This window comes from Echinops telfairi, unplaced genomic scaffold (genome assembly GCF_000313985.2).
Source record: "Echinops telfairi isolate 266 unplaced genomic scaffold, ASM31398v2 ScPeMD7_3533;HRSCAF=4204_0, whole genome shotgun sequence".
Taxonomy (NCBI): domain Eukaryota; kingdom Metazoa; phylum Chordata; class Mammalia; order Afrosoricida; family Tenrecidae; genus Echinops; species Echinops telfairi.
The window spans coordinates 30,568,303-30,587,472 of record NW_022107431.1 but is presented as its reverse complement, the minus strand read 5'-3'; positions in this window follow the sequence as shown (position 1 = coordinate 30,587,472).

Sequence of the window (19,170 nt, the reverse complement as noted above, 5' to 3'; positions counted from 1 at the left end):
AAATGTACAAATGTGCTTGACACATGTATGTATGGATTGTGATAAGTGTTGTGCGAGCCCCCAATAAAAATGATTTTACAAAGTTATAGAAGCTTTACTGCATGCTGTGAATATCAGGTAGGACTGCAGTTGTTAGGTGCCGTTGGGTTGGCTCTGACTCAGAGAGACCTCATGCTCACTGCTTGGTCTTGTTCCACCCTCATAATTACCGCCATGGTTGAGTCCACCATTGTAGCCACATGTCAATCCATCTAATTGGGGTGCTCCCGTTTTTTCACCGACTTTCTACTTTAGCAAGCACAGTGTTCTTCTTTAGGGACTAGTCCCTCCTAATATCATGTCCAAGAACTTCAGCCAAAGTCTCAGCATTCTCACTTCTAAGGAATATTCTGGCTTGAGTCAGGTACCCCTTAGTCTTCAAATTGACATTTTAAAGAGATCTTTTGTAGAAAATTTACCCAATGCATTGCATTGTTTGTTCTCTTGATTATTACTTCTATGGATGTTGAGTGACAATTTAATCTTTCTCCATTTATCATGATGTTGCTCATTGGCCCAGCGGTGAGGATTTTCATTTTCTGTATGTTAGGGCATAATTTCTACCGAAAGTTTTCGTCTTGTAGCTTCGTCTGTAAGTGCTTCCGACAATCTTCACGGTCAGAAAGCAGGGTTGTGTGATTTTCAGTTTATAGGCTCTTAAGAAGTCTTTTTTCCATCCTTCCACACCAAACCCAGCCCACTCTCATGGAGTGGATCCTGATTCATAGCAACCCTATAGAGTTTCTCAGACTCCAAATCTTTATGGAAACAGAGAGCCACATTCTTCTCCCATGAAGTGGCTGCTGGATTTGAACCACCAAACTTGAAATTAGTAGTCCAACACTTAACTCACAGTGCCTTCAGGGCCCCTTGCTATAGAGCTAGTGCCCTGTTATTGTTCTCTCTCAAGATTTTGGTAGCTGTCCTTACACTTTTTAAAAAAAGAAAAAGAGAAAAACCTTGTAACTCCAGTTAAAAATGGATTGATTACATTAAATTTACCTACTAATTGGGGAGAGCTGGTATGTTTGTGATACTGAGTCATCTTATGTAAGAACAGGGAAGGCTCCATGTTTTGAGGCCTTCTTTGGGTTTTTAAAGGAATATTCCAAATCTATAAATTTTCCTCACATAAGTTTTGCACATTTAAGTTTATTCCTAGTTATTACACATATATTACACTGTTGTAAATATATATATAAACATTTTTTGTCCTCCTAAAATATTATATTAATTGGTTGTTTTAATATTCTAGATGGCTATTTATTTATTTATTCTTTAATCATTTTATTAGGGGCTCATATGACTCCCATCACAATCCATACATACATCAATTATGTAAAGCACATTGGCACATTTACTGCCCCCATCACTCTCAAAACATCCGCTCTCCACCTAAGCCCCCGGCATCAGGCCTGGCTAGTTATTTTTACATGTTAATTTTACATCTAGATATCTTACTGAATTATTTGCAATTTGTGTTTTATCAATAAATCATTACGGTTTTCCAGGGTTTTCATCGTATCATTTGCAAATAAAAACAATTTCATTCTTATTTTTCAGGTTTATTTCATGTCTTTTGAAATCTCCTTCTGGCTTTTTGTTCTGCCAATGATTACTCCTGCTGTTATATGGGCCTTATGTTACTGGTGTGTTGATTTTTTTCATTAAGGAAGCTGAATAAATACCAATGTGATATGCTCAGGCTTCACACCCCACATAATCCTAGGGACAATACTCCCCCAAAGAAGGAAGATGCCAGCATGTTCCCAAGGGAAGTTATCACCTTCAGACTCAGATCAAATCTTCCCCCTCGTTCTCAGCTTTTCCCTGCCTCTTGAGCTTAGCTCTGGCTTTTCCTCTGCCTTCTGTTTCCACAGGGCTGTTGTCCTTGTTAGGTGCCACGGAGCCGGGTATCACTCCTCGTGGCCCTCCGTACAACAGAAAAACACCCTGCGCGGTCCTGCATCCCCTCACTAGTGTTATTGTGGTCGCAACAACTGCGTCAACTCATCTCATCGAAGGCCTTCCTCTTTTTTACTGCTGCTCTACCAAGCGCGATCTCTTTGCCAAAGACCAGTCCTCCCTGGTAACACATAAATCACGTGAAACGAAGCCTCCCGGTTCTCACTGCTAAGAAGCTGTGCTTCTGGCTGAACTTCTTCCAGGACAGATTTGTTTGTTCTTCTGGCAGTCCACAATACTCGTAATGGCCTTCACCAACACCATGATTCAAATGCATCCATTCTTCTCTGGTCTTCCTAATTCGTTTTCTTAACTCTCACACGTGACTTGCATCAGGGCCACCTCAGTCCTCAGAATGACGTCATTGCTGTTTAACTCTTTAAGTAGGTCTTGTTCGGCAGATTTGCCTAGCACAATGTGTCTCTTGATTTCTTAAGGGCTGCTTCTGTGAGCATTGATTATGGGTCAAGTATTCTAAATCATATCAACTACTGATTCATGCAGATTTCACTTGACCAGGCTTAGGTCAATTTCCTACTGTAATCGATGCTACATGTGCCACCTAGATCCCCGTTATGGGATCCAGACATCCTTTCCTCCAGCTACTCAAAGTGAGACACCTGATAGCTCAAACCGAATGGTTACGTGGTAAATTCCTTCAGCAGCAGCAGGACTCTGTTTCCCCTCCGGTTATATCCCCAGCTCTGCTCAGTCCACTAATTGGTCCCCGAGAGTACAACGTTCCTGAACCATTGCTTCCATATGAGACCCCCAAGCTTTAGAACGTCAAGTGTGATTGGCTCAGTCCTTTGCTACAGCTGTATTTAAGTTAAACTTCTTTCATTGGACAAGTCTGCGTTCTTTGTGTCGGAGACTACTCCTTAATGCACCTCCTCTCTAAACCTTTCAGAGGCCAGCTTCTGTTTCCTGGAGAATCACACCTCTGACTTCTCCGGCCATCACACTGGTTTGTTAGTCAGTGCCCTGGCGTTGGTTTCCACTCACAGTGATCCTAGAACGAAACACCACTGGTCCCGTGTCATCCTTACAAGTTTTCTTATGTTAGAGCCCGTTGTTGTCCCCACTGTGTCAATCCATCCCGCTGAGGATCTTCTTTTTCCCACCCCTCTACTTTACTGAGCATGACGCCCTCCTTCAGGGACTGGTGTCTCCTGACAACACATCCAGGGCACACGACAGGAAGTCTCTCCGACCTCCCTTCTAAGAAGCATTCTGGTTGGACTGCTTCTAAGTCAGATCTGTTTATTCTTTTGGCAGCCCATGGTACTTTCAACCTTCTTCACCAACACTATAATGTATGTATCTGCTCTACTTTGGTCTTCCTTAGTCAGTGTTCAACTTTCACATACATATGAGGCAGTTGAAAATTGTGTGATGTGGGTCAGACAGGCTTAGTCCTCAAAATAGCATCCTTCCTTTTCAGTACTCGAAGGACGTCTTGTGCAGCAGATTCACTCAATGCAATGCGTCCTTTGGTCTCTTGACAGCCGCTTCCATGAGCATTGATTGTAGATCCCGGCAACATGAAAATCCTTGACAACTTCCAGCTTTTCTCCGTGTATCATCATGTTGCCTCTTGGCATAATTGTGAGGATTTTTGTCTTCTTGGCATTGAGTTGTCATCCATACTGAAGGTCGCAGCCCTTGATCTTCATCAGAATAGACTTCAAGTCCTCCTCACTTCCAGCAAGCAAGGTGGTGCCATCTGCATATCGCAGGTTCTTACGAAGCCTTGCTCCCACCCTGATGCCACATTCTTCTTCTTATAGCCTAGCATCTCAGATTATTTTCTCAGCATACGAGATCGAATAAGTATAATAGATTGTAAACCACCATATCCTCTTCTTCTGTTCGAACGACCGACTCTTGATCCACGCACAGGTTCTGGATGAGCACAATTAACTGGTCTGGAATTCCCGCTCTTTTCATTTCTCTCCGGAGTTGATTACCCTCCCAGTCCAATGCCTTCCATAGCCCATGCAACACAAGTAAACATTTTTCTGGTATTCCCTGGTTTGAGCCAAAGCCCATCTGATGTCAGCAATGATGTCCCTGATTCCATGCCCTCTTCTGAATCTGGCTTGACTGTCTGGCAGCTCTGCCAATTTACTGATGAAACTATTACTAAATGGTCCCCAGTAGAATTTTACTTGTATGTGATGTTAATATTGTTTGATAATTTCTCACCAGAAGAGATCCATATTCATACCCATTCCAAAGAGAGGGGATGTCTTTCTAGTTCAGCTCCTATAATTTTCACCTCTATCAACCTGTAGTCTAGTATAAATATGCCGCACTCCATTTAAATGTCACACTTGCTGTTCTCCAAATCTACTGTGAAACTCCTTTCTTAAAAATGTCTTTTCCCCCCCTAAAATTCCAACCATATTTCAAGGTCTAATTCAAACCCTCCATCCCCCATGCAGTCTTTCCTTATATTACAATGAAAAGTTATCACTTTATAATTCAGTCACCCCAATGTATTCTGTGCTTCTCCTAGGTATGTACTTGGTGATGTTTAGTGGTGTGCTTGTTTCACTTGTCCCCCACTCTTCCACCCGCTCGGACAATATCTTCAGAACAAAGTTCTCCCTCAATTCTCACTTTATCACCCAAAGCAACAAGCCTAGTCCGTAATACTGGAGTTGAAAAAAAGTCATTATTAATTCAACTGAGTATGAGCTGTCAATTTGTTTGATATTCACACGAATGCTTCTTATTTCCCAGTGGAAGGGAGGTGGGTTTGAGATATCTGACAATATTTGACTAAGAGTTTTTGATGGAATTCCATTTACATTCTCTTTCCCAGTGCAGCTTTCTTTGGAAAAAGATCTTTGATGATTTCTCAATTGTGCTTCTAAAACTAAGGACTGAATGGTGCCACCCTAGGGTGACGGCCTATCCTGTTAGAGACAGGGCAGGGACTGTCAAGAATTCCTGAGGGTGGAGTGGAGAACCGTGAGGCCATGGCATCAGATGATGCAACATCACATCCATGGTGCAATTTAAAACGCAGCTGCAGGGCTGGGATGTGGAAGGAATCACCGGTCTCTTTCTCTCCTGTTTCCACCCTACAATATAAGGTGTTGTTTCCTTATACTGCAAAGGCAACTTCATGCATCTTCAACTAAAAAACTCACTGCCATCAACTTGAGTCCAACTCCTACCAAGCCTGTAGGACAGAGCAGAACCTGCCCCTTTGGGTTTCCTAGGCTGTAAATCTTTAGGAAAGTTGAAAGACACCTTGTTTGGCAGTTAGCAGCCCAATGTAGGAAGCACTGCGCTGCCAAGGAGGTCTTGCTTCCTCTTATTCACCAGCATCTCCCATCTCCTTCTTTGTCAAATGAGAACAGTGGTGTTTTCCAAGGCACACTTAGGGAGGAATAAAGTTGTATTGGTGTACACACATAATCATACAATTTAATTGTTCAGGAAGAAATATTAAGATTTGTGCTACCACCACCATCAACTTCTGAACATTTTCTTCTCACACTCATTGTTGTTAGCTCCCCATTTCCCCCATCCTCCCCTGCACTGCCCCTATGCAGTGACCATCTTTATAGATCTGCCTGCCCTGGATTTCGAATACAGAAAATAATGCAAAACAAAACACATCCATATAAAATCATAAAAAGTAAACAAATAAGCAACAACAAAAACCCAACAACACTGACTAGATAAATCATAGATAAACCTCAATCAAAGAGAAAGCAGAAACTATTAAAAATGGAAACAACTTTAAAATGGGTCAAAAGGGAGATCAAATGATAGGGTGTTTACATTTTAACTTAACTACCTCTGCCATAATCAACTTTATAGTGCTCTTTGTATGGTAGCCAGGCTATTCACATCCCTTGACAATGGTCAGAGGGGATTCACTGGAGATTCATTCCCGTGTGGACCCTGAAAATGGATTTGGGGTTCCAGCATCATCCACAGCGTTCGGCAAACTGGGTATTCAACTTGAATCTCTGATACTATTCCCACCATTGGATTGGGGTTGTATTATTAACAATTCTTGGCGCACACGGGCTGGTGTGTTTTCCATTTGAACTTGATTGATGCTGCACTTAGATGGATGCCTATTTGAAAACAAGAGCACCACCTGGTTTCTTTCAGTGATCTCTTTACAAGGGTGAACATTGAGCAAGACCATATCATAAGAACTAATTGCTATTAGATTGGGGCTAGAATTAAGTGTTATCCCTAAATCTGTTCATATATCTATGGTTTACATGTGTCTTTGGTTCATTTTAGACACATCATTATCATTTTCTGCTATAGAACAGTGTAACTCACTCAAAATAATTCTATTGATAGTGTCATTAATTTAGCCAATGATATAGAATTATAGCAATGTTGAGAAAAGGAAATTATAGGCTGGTTTCAGGCTGCAATACATGAATGGCTGACTTACAGAAAGTAAATTCTTATGTGACTGGACAGTATTTACACAAACAATGGGAGTTGGTGGTAGGGCAAAACTTTCAATAACATTCAGTCACAGAGGTAGAACCACGTCTACTAGACATGTCATAGAACACAGGAGAACATTAAAACATGTGGTAGTCCTGGGCCACCATTCATTGGGCATTCTCAGTGCATGGGATGTAAACCAAAATCCGATGACCACTGATTCCCTAACCTTGGGATGGCAGTCAGTTGCTTCTTCACACACTAGGACCTTTCAGCCTTAACTCCAAGGAATTATATCAGTTCCACAAATCTACTGTAAGTGAGTTTAAGCCCAGATCACTTAGTGGGGTTTCCACCTTGAACCCTTCTGATGTGGCCTATGAGGGATGTTATGTGCCTCAAAAGAACAGTATAAAGTCCTACTAATCTATAGAACACAACCTGGGTCACCTAGGTCAGGATAGAAGCTAGGTTAAAAGTCTCCAATTAGGAACATAGCACTTGGTATAGTCTCCCTTTGGGTTCTATATAAGCATTGTTAGCATTTTTTATTTTGCTTTTTGCCCCTGATGGGAGGTTGCTCCTCCAGGTTTACCTATCAACAGTATTCTAATCACATTCTCTAAAACAAACATGTCCCTGAGCCATATTTCGATTTGAATTTCTAGTCTGGGTGGTTTACCATATTTGTAGGAGTGTCTGTTGATTGGGGGTGACCTTAGCACAATATTGCATGGCAGCAACTGAATGGTCTTCTCTTTCTCCCTCTGTCTTGAAATCTGAGCCTAGCCGAGGCGAGGCCTTTACTGTCAAGGTAATTTTTAAGATGTGCATATAAAAGGATTGATATATACAGGCAGGCTCGGTACCTTGTTGCATGGGAGACAGAATTAGAAGATTCCTGAGGTTTCTGAGCGCAGAACCCTCAGGTGTTCATCCTCATAGTGTTAGATTTATACGATCCTTGTCCTTTTGTGGTCAACTGCTTCACTCGGCAAAATGGTTTCCAGGTCCACCCATTTCATGAGGTTCTTCATAGTTTTCTCCCTGGTTTTCAGGGTTGTATAGTACAGTATTCCACTTTGTACATGTCCCAGAATTTCTTTACTCATTCTTCTACTGATGGCCATTTGGGCCATTTCCATCTTGCTATTGCAAATGGCAAAGCGCTCCTGATAATGATATGTGGTAATTTCCGTACTACTCATATGAGAAACCATGAAAATAAGCATTCTATAATATTAAGCTTTGTGGTGTCAAGGATAATATTCCTGTATGGAATCTGTAGAGAAAACAAGATCCAGAGTTTTTCTTGTCTTGAAAAACTCGATTTCAGATACATATGATATGACTTAAAATACATGTAAAACTTGATCCATCTATTTCAACCAATTTCCTCGAGTAAGCCAACTAAAAATAGTACAGTACTATGAAAGTGGTAAAGTCAACGGTTTGAACCCCACCAGTGCAGCATGGGAGAAAGAGGAGACTGTCTAGTCCTGTAAAGATTAAAGGTCTGAAAACCCAAGAGGGCAGTTCTATTCCATCCTAGCCACTCACTATGAATCAGAATCGACTCTGTAACATTGGTTTGGGTCTGGTGGAAGTTAAAATCTTTTTTGAGCTATAGGGGCTTCATTTTCAACAAGCAGCGTGCTGTTATGCTTGGATAGTTTAATACACCATGGTGTTCAAATGGAATCTTGCATTGAAAAACTTTGAGTGCTTCATAAACATTGTCTCATGAATCCTTCCAACATCACGAAGAGGTGAATGGAGCTATTGTCCCCATTTAACTAATGGAAAAATGAGATAAGACACAGCAAGGGCTTCCTATTTACCAGACAATGGGCTATGTGATCAGACAAATAGGACTTACGTAGTCTTTTCATTCTTGATGCTATCATTATGTATAAACAAATGATATGACACCATTCTGGTTTCATGCTATTGAGGGCTGTCTTTGCTCTTGCCTTTAGAAATTCACCACACACAAAAATTGCATAAGTATCCTTATCATCCGTTTTTTATTTTTGAACTTCCATAACACATTGGCTACCCTAGGAGTTCTATAATAGGCCTTTAAAAATATTAAATTATCTTTTAATTGTGAAGTAGGTGGGAAGGTTACATTTCAGACCCTCCATCTAGGCCTTTTAAAAAAATCCCATTTATTCAAACACCAGAAATACAGCCACCTGCCCGATTAGAAGGCTATTTGGGCAGTGGTCATCACAAAGCCCTTGGCCTTCTCTTGTGGAAAACACTGTTCACTCATTCTTTCAAGCACAATGTAGAGTCAAGAGAAGGATAACAGGACAACAGACAAACACCAGTGAGAAATGAGAACTGACACAAGAGGAAGCAAATGGAGACTTCAAAGAAGCAAAGCAAAAGACCACTTTAAAGTATCACAAAGCAAAGGGGGTACTTTGAAGACTAAGGAACACGTGCCCCAAGTCGTGCGATTTTCAATTATGCCATATGTATGTGAAAGCTGATCAATAAATAGTGAAGACCAGAGAAGAATCGAGATGCCTTTGAATTGACAATGAGAAATATTGAAAGTACCATGGGTTGTCGGACAGAGAAGTACAGCCAGCATGCTCCTTAAGATGGCACCACTTCTCACATACTTTACCAGGCCTCGCGAGAAGGACAACGCGGGCTTGGAAAAACAAAAGCAAAAGAGGAAGACCGTCAAAGAGACGGAAGTGATACAATGGCTGCCACCATGGGCCCAAGCATGACAACAACTGCGTGGATGGTGTAGGACCCGGCAGCTCTGTTTTATCCATGGAATCCCTATGAGTCAGAAAAGACCACAGCACCTAACAACAACAACAACAACAACAACGGCAGTTTGCTGTAGGTATTGAAACTGCATGGGGTATTGTGAATATTCTCATAATAAAGCTGTCTAAGTGACACAAACTAATGATCACATCTTCTTTTCAGCCCTGGTGGCATAGTGGTAACACATTGGGCTGCTAATCACAAGATCAGCAGTTTGAAACTGAGCGCCTCTGTGGTAGAAAGAGGAGAGATTCTAGTCTTGTAAAGAGTTACAGTCTTGGAAACCCACAGGGACAGTGCTACCCTGTCCTAGAGAGTGGCTACGAGTCAGCTTTGACTTGATGGCAGTGAGTGTGTTAGAATAGTTGAAGGACATTCTTTCTCTTCCTTACACGGGTCTGAAACAGGAAACACAATTGCAGTGGTTAACACCCAAGGTGAATGTAATCTGATACCAGCTCTCAGTACATGATTCAATTCGAATTAAGTTATATCCTGGATATGCATATGAGGCAAGGTGTTTGTAATTCTTAAAGACTGGTGTAAACGTGGTTCAAAGAAGAAAAATGCCTGAAGCCATGTGTGGCATGATAAAAAGGGCCTCTTCCCTTTCAAAAGGGAAGGGGTTATCTTTGATCCATCCAAGTATGGAGTCATAGCCAATCAGTGGGGAAGATTCATGCCGGCTCTCCCACAATTGTCAAAAGGTCTTGATGTGGCTGTTACTGATCTGTTAACAGGACCCCTGGTAAAAGTGTCAGAGGTGAGGGGTTACCACCAGCTAAGAAAGCATGTAGAACTCACCGAGGTAGTGCCAAACCTCCAGAAATCAGAAGAAAAACATGCCAGCCAGAGCCTCACTGATTGGCCTTTCACAAGTTGTAGACTGGGCATTATTAGGCTCTCTATTTGGAATGGCATGAAGATGAACAGGAGGTTCGGTTTGATCACCGACTTTATTTCCGTACACAGACAGACGCCAAAGAGAAAACAGGATCGCACACTTTCTGCAACCCGGCACCGAGTCTATAAAATCAGAAAATATTTTGGACCTGGTGTTCATTGGGTCATTTGCCATTTTGCCAAATAATTCCTGGCTCTCAGAGCAGTTGAAAAACATGTTTTTGGAGAGTCTGTGTAACATTCTGGGTGGGGTGGTTTCTAAAAGGCTCAATCTGAAACACAAAGCAGAGTTGTAAGACCAGTGATTAGTATTGAGGCAACAGCTTCCCAGCTATGCTGAATATGCACAGGGTGAGGAACGGTCTAGTCTAAACCAGGCTGGGCTTACACACGTCTTTCACCATATATTGACAGAAGAGGACTAAATAGTGTGTGTTACACATTTTCAATCTTTGTCCAAATCAGTTCCATTTCTACAAAAATCATTTGATATTACAAGCTTATTTGTATTTCCCTTTTAACTTTAACAATTATGAAATACTTCAGGCATAACCGTGATAGATGTAAAATAAGAATATATGATCACAATGATATTCTTTACTTTTGTTTACCATCCAGTTTCAGAAGGGGAACTTCTGAATCTCTTTGAAGCGCTCCATGACATATTTCACACTCTCTATCCCCTTGAATTGGTACTTACCATTCTTATTAGGAATTCCAGGGGAACAATTCCTTTATTTTTTATTCCTTTCTTTTTATGAAGTTTTGCAGCCCCCGTGCTTGTCTCTTTAATAACTTTATATGAAATATACACTCTTTGTTTGCTCTTCTGTGATTTATTTTGTTCAGGATTTTATTTGTGAGATTCACTCAGATCGATGCACATGGCTGGTGCATTTTCCCTGTCGTGGTATTTTAATTGTACATATAATTTGCCAAGATTGGTTTATGTACTTCCCTTCTAACAGTTAGGCTGCAAGACTTTCTCTAGGGTATAGAAGAATCCTGTTAGTGGAATATGCCCATTTGAAACTTTCCTCGATCATGCCAAATTGTCTTCCGAGGTTGACAAATCTGTTCCCACTCCCACCATCAATGGATAATGACTTTTCTTGCTCCACACCCTCTCCAAACTTTGGGATAATCTGACTTTTAAATCCTTGCCAATGAAGTGGGTGTGAAATGGTATCTTGTTGTGGGTTGACTTTTATTTTTCCCGGTTACTAAAGATGAAAAGTTTCTGGTGATCTGTTTATCGGCCAGGCGCACTCCCTCTATGGTTAAATGTCTGTTCATTCTCTCATGCCATTTTGCCATCCGGCTACTGACCCTTTCCTGCCTGTTTGCAGTATGTTGTACAGACTAGACATGCATGTCGGTTGGCGATGGGTGCTGCAAGGATCTCCTCCCAGGTTGTTGTCTTTTACATTTCTTTTGAAAGAGTCCCTTATCATCTTTAATATTTTACCAGACTGAGGAGATAATCTCTGCTTCCCATTCACAGAGGTAAAAGTGGATGACTGATGATACTCAGATTTTTCTCCACATTCGGTTGCTGTCAAATCTCTGTCAACAGCAGGAGGAAACGGTACCCTCGCTTGCACCATCTTCACAATGGTTGTCTTGCTTGAGCCCAATGTTGAAACCACTGTGTGTCAATTCACCTGGTCAAGGGTCTTCCACTCTACCAAGCAGCAGGTCCTTGTCCAGGGACTGGTCTCTCCTGACTACACGTCCGAAGCATGTGAGGCCTATTTCCACCCTCCTCGCTTCTAAGGAGAGCGTAAAGTAAAACATAAGCCTAGACATTCGAAATGGTTCCATCCATTCGTGTGGTTTGAAAAAGCACCATGGTGGGACTTGTATGATCCCTGACACACTCTTCAGAGAGATCTCCTGTGATGATGACGTATCTGGCCTTCATCAAATGGATTCACTCATTTATTTAACGGAATCCTGTCTTCATTGTGGTCTTATCTAAAATGTCTGTGAAAATCAACTAGTGTCTCACTCCTTTCCTCCTGGGATCATATTTCTGGAAAAAGCAGTCTACACGTGTCTCCTCTTTTTTATAATCACTGATTCCTTCTCCTCTGTTCTTCTGCCTTCCCTACTACTCCTTTGGAGAATTATCTGACCGTTGCAGTAGCTTGTGATTTCTAAATTGAATGCCTTCTCTTTACAGTTGCCAGATTTAGCAAATAAAAACACAGAACATTCAGTTAAATCTGAACTTCAGATAAACCACGATGCAAATATTTCACGGGACATACTTATTATTCCTCTCCCCACAAACTAACAGCAACAACAACAAAAACCCTCATTGTTACTGAAATTCAAACTCGGATAAACCTGTTTTATCTGGCAACTTCGCTTTGAATAATGGTTTCTCTTTTCTGTGCGGCACATTTCTAGTTCTTCTGCAGTTCTCTGATCTACATCTTACTCTTTCTCAGTCTCTTAAGTATAAATGTTTCCAACGCTCATAGTCTTTCTTCCTTTTTAAATCTCTTTTCACTACATTTCTTTTTTGAGGAAGCTTTTTTTTTTTGAGTGGGGGGTGGGGAGCTTTTATTCACTCTTAGCCTTTGAATATTTGTATGCAATATTGCGAAAGTCTAGAGCCTACGCATTTCCCTAGAATTTCAGACCCACATTTCTAATTTGAGTGTTTCCACACGACTAACTCAATGACACTTTAAACTACGTGGGTCTGAAATCAAAATGATCTCCCTTCTTGCCACACCAACTGTTTTATTTTATTTTGGGTTTTTTTTTTGGCAGCACCAAATTCTCAGCCATGTAGATTTGGCAACTTCTCCGTGGTCATGAACTTTATAGTTATTTCAGTATTGCTTTCTCCGTGTCCTTTATTTCTCTCCCTCTCACACATCCAATCATGCATAAGATGCTCTCAGTGCCTCAAGTATTTGTAGTAACCTGTCCCCTGTAGTGATTACAATGCTAGAATGAAACAAAGCTATGGAAATTTTGGTAGTTTGTTCATGTGGTGCATTTATTGAACAGTGAGGTGTGGTGACGTTGCTTTCTAATCTAATGCTTCACTAGTCTACAGGTCTGAAAGAGTCTCATTCAGCTGGATTCTACCTAGGCAAGTGGATGGGGAAGATGACAGTGTCTGACTAAGGAGGGTTTAGAGCCTTACCCATTGCTTTATTGGGCGTCAGATCTACCCTACAGAAAGAATAGGACTGGACCCATATAGGTCCAAGGCCGTAAATCTTTCCAGAAGCATCCACATCTTCCTCCCATTAAGTGTCTGCTAGGTTTGAACTGCTGACTTTTGGGTTAGCAGCTGAGAGTTTAATCACTGCACTACCACGGTCTTCCTAGGGCTTTAGAGAATCTAGGATCTTAGGTGAGAGACTCTCACTCTGATGGTAAAGAAAAGAAAAGTCTGTCTTGAGGAAAAGTATTGAATAGACCGACCAGCCTTCCTTCCTTTCACAAACTTTCACTTCTCTTTCCTTCCCCAGTCCCCCATGATATATTCTAATTGTTTTCCCAACATTTCCTGCTCCCTGAAGGAAATGTCACAGACCAAACAACATAAACTCCAGAAACAAAAATTAAAGCAAGCAACAAAATATCCTGGAGAGGACTCAAACAGGTGAGGGATATACGTAGTCAAAGCCTTTCTAAATAAATAGATTTTTTTGTTTGATTTAAATTTTTAATTGTAGCAAAACTTCCAAGATGTAAGTTGTTTGAATTACAGATATTTTTTCAATAACTTGGAAATAAAATAGTGTACCATAAGCAGGAATGAAATTTAGCATTTAAAAACAGCACAGGATGGCAAAACCCAGAATTTCTAAAGCCATGACTCCCTTTCAATTTCAAATGCAGTGCTAATGGAGAGGTGGTTTAAGCCCTCAGGTGACAGAGTAGAAGTGCCCCACCCGGTTTTCTGGGCTGAATTGTTACAGAAACAAATTGCTAGCCCTTTCTCCTGCAAAGGCACTTGCTTGCGTTCTACTTAAAAACATTTGGTTAAGTAAATAAGCAGGTATTGACATTCAGTCTTCATTCAAGATTCACCCTAAAAGTCATTTTCTTCTGGAGTCTCCCATCTGTCTCAACAGTTCTTGGATGTAGGCAAATTTGCATTTTAATTTAATCCTTCCTTTAACAAACTGCCCCATAGGAGCCCTGATGACAGGCCAGCTAAGTATTAGCAGTGAGGTTGATCTTCAGAAGGAAGATGAGGCTGTGAGGGCCAGTCAAGGTCTCCAGCCTGAGGAATTCTATGGGATCACTCTGAATCATCTCCCTGGCAGTGGGTACCAGTCTCTGCCTGCCTCTGGATTAATCATAAAGCTGTGTTTGATTCTATTTGTACTTCAAGTGTCCTTTGCATTGGGATGCCTTTAAAAACTGTTAGCCCTCACTTTATCTTCAAGCAAAGAATACATCACCCACTTTGCTCAGCCTTACTCACATGGCCTGCAGAAACAATAAACTAGATATGAGGGGGCTTCAAAGAGTTTATGAGTGATTTCCATGATCTTTTCATTCAATTTTTCTCCCCATGAACTTCAGAACAGTAAATCAATGGTGTATTTTATGTCCCCAAATCATATCTTTGCGTACAAATAAATTCAAGTTTTTAAAAGCTTGGCCATGTTAGAAGAGAGTGGCATTCTTAAGCAATAAACACCTACCGTATTTAAAAAACAAAGATCTAAAAACGCTTTTCCCCATTAGTCAAGAAAAGGTCATTTTTGAGAGGGGGGGTGTCCTTCTTTGTCGGAAAGGTCAGAAGAACTGAGGCCCTGCAAGGAGAGAGTTTGGGGAACAAAGAGGGCGGCCTTTCCACCAAAGACCTCAGCTGTAGAGGAGCCTGGATCCCGATTGATGCTGTGGAAACTGAAGACGTTAAGCAACTTGCCTACAGGTAGGCATTGACCAGCTGGGAACAAGCTCCCAGCTTGGGCTGTAACCCTGTGTTGACAGAAGCCAGGCTCCGCACACTGGTTTGTAAGTGTAATGTTTGTTAGCAAACCCTAAAGCAACATCTGTTACAGACCTGGCCAGAGAAGTCAGGACTTCAGAAGTATGCAATGACCTGGGAGGAAGTAAGTAAATCCAAGAAAGATGAGACCCTCTAGTTGCTAATGCTCCTTTGAGGGACTTACAGAGCTTAACCCCCTAGAGTGACCGGGCGGACTTCTGAGCCACACCACTTACTACCGCACAGCTCTGCTCCTGACTTGTGGCCTAGGTTTGCGTCACTGCGCATGGACATCCCTTGCTGATAACAGGAATGAAGAAAGTGAAGGAACTCTACCTGCGCGGAGGAGACCAGTCCCCCAAACCAAGCCCACTGCCTTCCAGACGGTTCCAACTCCCAGAGACCACACAGAGGGCCTCGGAGGCTCTGTCATTCTTTACAGGAAGAGACCGCCCGCTTTCTCCCATGGAGTCATTGGGGGATAAGGATGGGGAAAGGTAGGTCCAAATCAACCCTGAAGGAAAAGGGATAAAAACCAAAAGCCTAGCATTCACGGGGAGCTTAAACAAGTGTTGTGCTATCACAGGGTTGAAACAAAGTGAGCATGCCATTTAAATCATTCCTGGAAAGATTGAAGTGCTAACATCAACTTTTCACAGTTTGAATAAAATATATAACCAAATCCCAACACTCATTACAAAAACACATACGGAAAAAATCCTTTTTCATTCGGAGCAGACAACCTCAAAGCACTGTTTCAGCCACAAGAATGTGTCCCTATTTAAATGACACCAGAGCCCCAGACTGGAGTGGTGCTTTCATTTGCCACACAAGAGCTGGGCTTTAGATTTTGCTTCAGATTCCTCACAAGGCCCTATTTTGAAGCTTTTAGGAAAGAGGTGATTTGGGGACAGTATTGTGTTGATGAAGATTTCAAAGATGTGGGATCTCCCACTGACTGACCTATATTGCCCCTCAGATATTTATATACTGCAAAACTTTCATGCATACAGCAAACTCATAAAGCATGTTCTTATGTATGCACATGTGTGCATACTTTTGCTACAAAATATTATAGATAACCCAAGGGTCAGCAATTGTATATGTGTTTTGATAAAAGATCATGGACTGAAATCTTCGAGAGTCCACTTTTTAAATCCAGGACTTCTTTAGGAAAAGAGGACATATTTTAATGTTCCAGCAAGACTCCCCGCCCCCACCCCCCAAACTTCCAGTGTGGCAGATTCTTGGTCATTGGCATCTTGCGAGTCATAAGAAATATACTTAAGAACAGCGGTTCTCAACCTGTGCGTCGTGACCCCTTTTGGGGTCGAATGACCCTGTCACAGGGGACACCCCGATTCATAACAGTAGCAAAATTACAGTCATGAAGCAGCAACGAAAATAATGGTTGGGGGGACATGAACTGTATGAAAGGGTCGCGGGATTAGGAAGGTTGAGAACCACTGCCTTAGAAGCTGTCAGCTCTTTCAAGCAGGAATGCATTAGTCTCCTGAAGAGCCCGAGCACTGATGTAGTTATTAATTCACAACTCCCACCCAAAGCCGCTGCCATCGAGTCAGCTCAGACTCATAGAGACCCTGTAGGAGTCCTGTTGGCATAATGGATTATGAGGGGCTGCTAACGGCCAGGTCAGCAGTTTGAACCTACCCACTGCTTTCTGCTCCGGTGTAGATTTACAATTTTGGGACCCCAAAGGGGCAGATCTATTTGTCCTCCTCTTCCAGAGAGGGCCACTACTCGATGGCAATGAGTTTGAGTTTAATGTACAACTTGTTGTAAGGTACACCCTGTGGTTCTGAATTCAATCTGGGGTCATCGCCTGAATCGCACAAGTATCAACCAGTTGTTTTCTTGAGGGATTTCAGAATAATGGTAGAGGCAGAGATTCTATCACTTGTTGATCAATCCCTTAGGAATTCCTTTCCTTGACACAGTTCATCGCAAAACGCCCACTCCACGCTGTGGTTGTTAGTTGCTCTTGAGTCTGTACTGACTCATCACAACCCGATGTACAGAGAACCAAGCGTCCGTCAGTCCTTCACTGTCCTCACAGCTGGGGGCCGGAGCCCATTACTGCAGCCACAGTGTCCTCCAGCTTGTCAAGGGTCTTTCTCCTTGTCACTGCCCTTCCTCTTTACCCAGCATGATGGCCTTTTCCAGGGACTGTCCTTTGTAGCTTCTTTGCTCTATGACTTTGACAACCTCTTCGATTACGAGTGTATATTCAGTGACCGAGAGAGTATACTAAGAAACTATATGTATAATCTGAAATGTTCATCCCCACCTAATTTATAGTAAAAACTGTTATGAAAGTTGTATGCTTAAAGGAAAAGAGAAATCCCTCAGTAATAAGTGTTATAAAAAATAAAATGGGACAACTTTCTTGGGGCGACTGTGGAGTTAGAGAATCCTTCCAAGGAGATAATAAAGCCGAGCTCTAAATACAAAAAAAAAAAAAGAGTTAACTATGTGAAAGTTTGATAAGTCCTTGGTGGTGCGAATGGTTAATGTGCTTGGCTGCTGTGGCAGCTACATAAGGTCATGTCAACTTGAAGATATATAAAAAATGTAGGGATGGGGTCTAGACTGACAATCAGGTCACAGTGTGATGGTGACTCCTTGTGGGTGGGGCCTTCTCATAAGGAGAGCCCTGGGAACCTCCCCCTCTTTCTTGGTGGTCACCTTCCTGCTGGCTGACCCCAGTGGTTTCCAGAGCCCTGGAGATGCATCCACCGCCATCGTATCCACAAGACTTTGCACCCACCTGCCTGTGATCTTCCTGCAGTCTGCATCATGGCTTGTGATTGTGTGAGTGTGAAGAGGGACTTAGGGACGAGTATTGGACATGTGGACTTGAGTTGGGCTGGGATGTTTTCTTGATATACAATTGCTTCTTGATATAAAGCTCTTTCTCATACAGATATGAGTGCCACTGGATTTGTTTCTCTAGTCAATCAACCCAGCCTAACACAACTGCTAACCATGAAACAGGAGATTCGACTCTACCTAAGGGTGCCTTGGTAGAATGGTTTAGTAATATATAAGAAAAACTTAGCCATTAAATCCTGTGGCTCAGAGTTCTCTTCTGATGTACAGGGGTCATATCATGAGTTGGAATCTACTCAGTGGCATCTGGGGCTTCTGGTGAAGGTTTGGGGAGTGAGTAGTCCTGTTCCGACCAAGAGAACAGTGAATTTTGGCCTTCGGGCAGAAGCAAGCCTGGAGGTGTAGGAGGGGGAAGGTGGCCTGTGGGCCTCAATTAAGATAAAAAGCTGGATAGGGATACTACTGTCTACTAGGAGTATGTACTTCTGGGTCAAACGCCATCAGGGAATTTTAAGCAGCCCGCACCTGATTTGCATTTTACAATATCACTGTCATTGTGTGGAAAAGCATTGTTGAGGGAAAGAAGTAGAAAGGAGGATCCTAGATGAGAGACTGCTCCTCTCGTTCAGAAGAGACATGCTGATTGGCTTACACTGCAACATTAGCAATGGCAGTAGAGAGAGGGACCAATGAATGCAGTCAGGATGTGTTTTGGGGGCAAACCCCACAGATTTTTGGTCTCAGGGTAAAAGTAGATTCTAAGGTGATTTGTACGTCTACATGGGGGAGTTGAAGAAGGAATAGTTGGCATGGGTGGGGGTGAGTGGAACATGGGGAAGATGTTGGGTTGAATGAGAATCCAAGGCTCTATGTTACTGTTAAAATGTCAATAAAATAACCAGTGGAGGTGAATGATCAAGGGAAGAAGAAGTAAGGGTGTTGATTAGTTGGTCATCGGATCAGTAAACAGTGCACTGAGGAAAGTCAACGACGCCTCCAAAGAGATGGGAAATGTCCTTAGTAAAACTCTCATGTCAGCATTCCTAAGTTAACCTCCTCCTGCCTTATCTTTAAAACTCTTCTCTTTCTCTCTGTTTCTCCTGCTTTCCCAAGAGGAACTAGTGCCTGGACCAAAGAGGTAGGGACCATTTGGAATTGTTTGTAGATTGCACTACAAAAAGACCATTTCCTTGTAATCAGTTCCC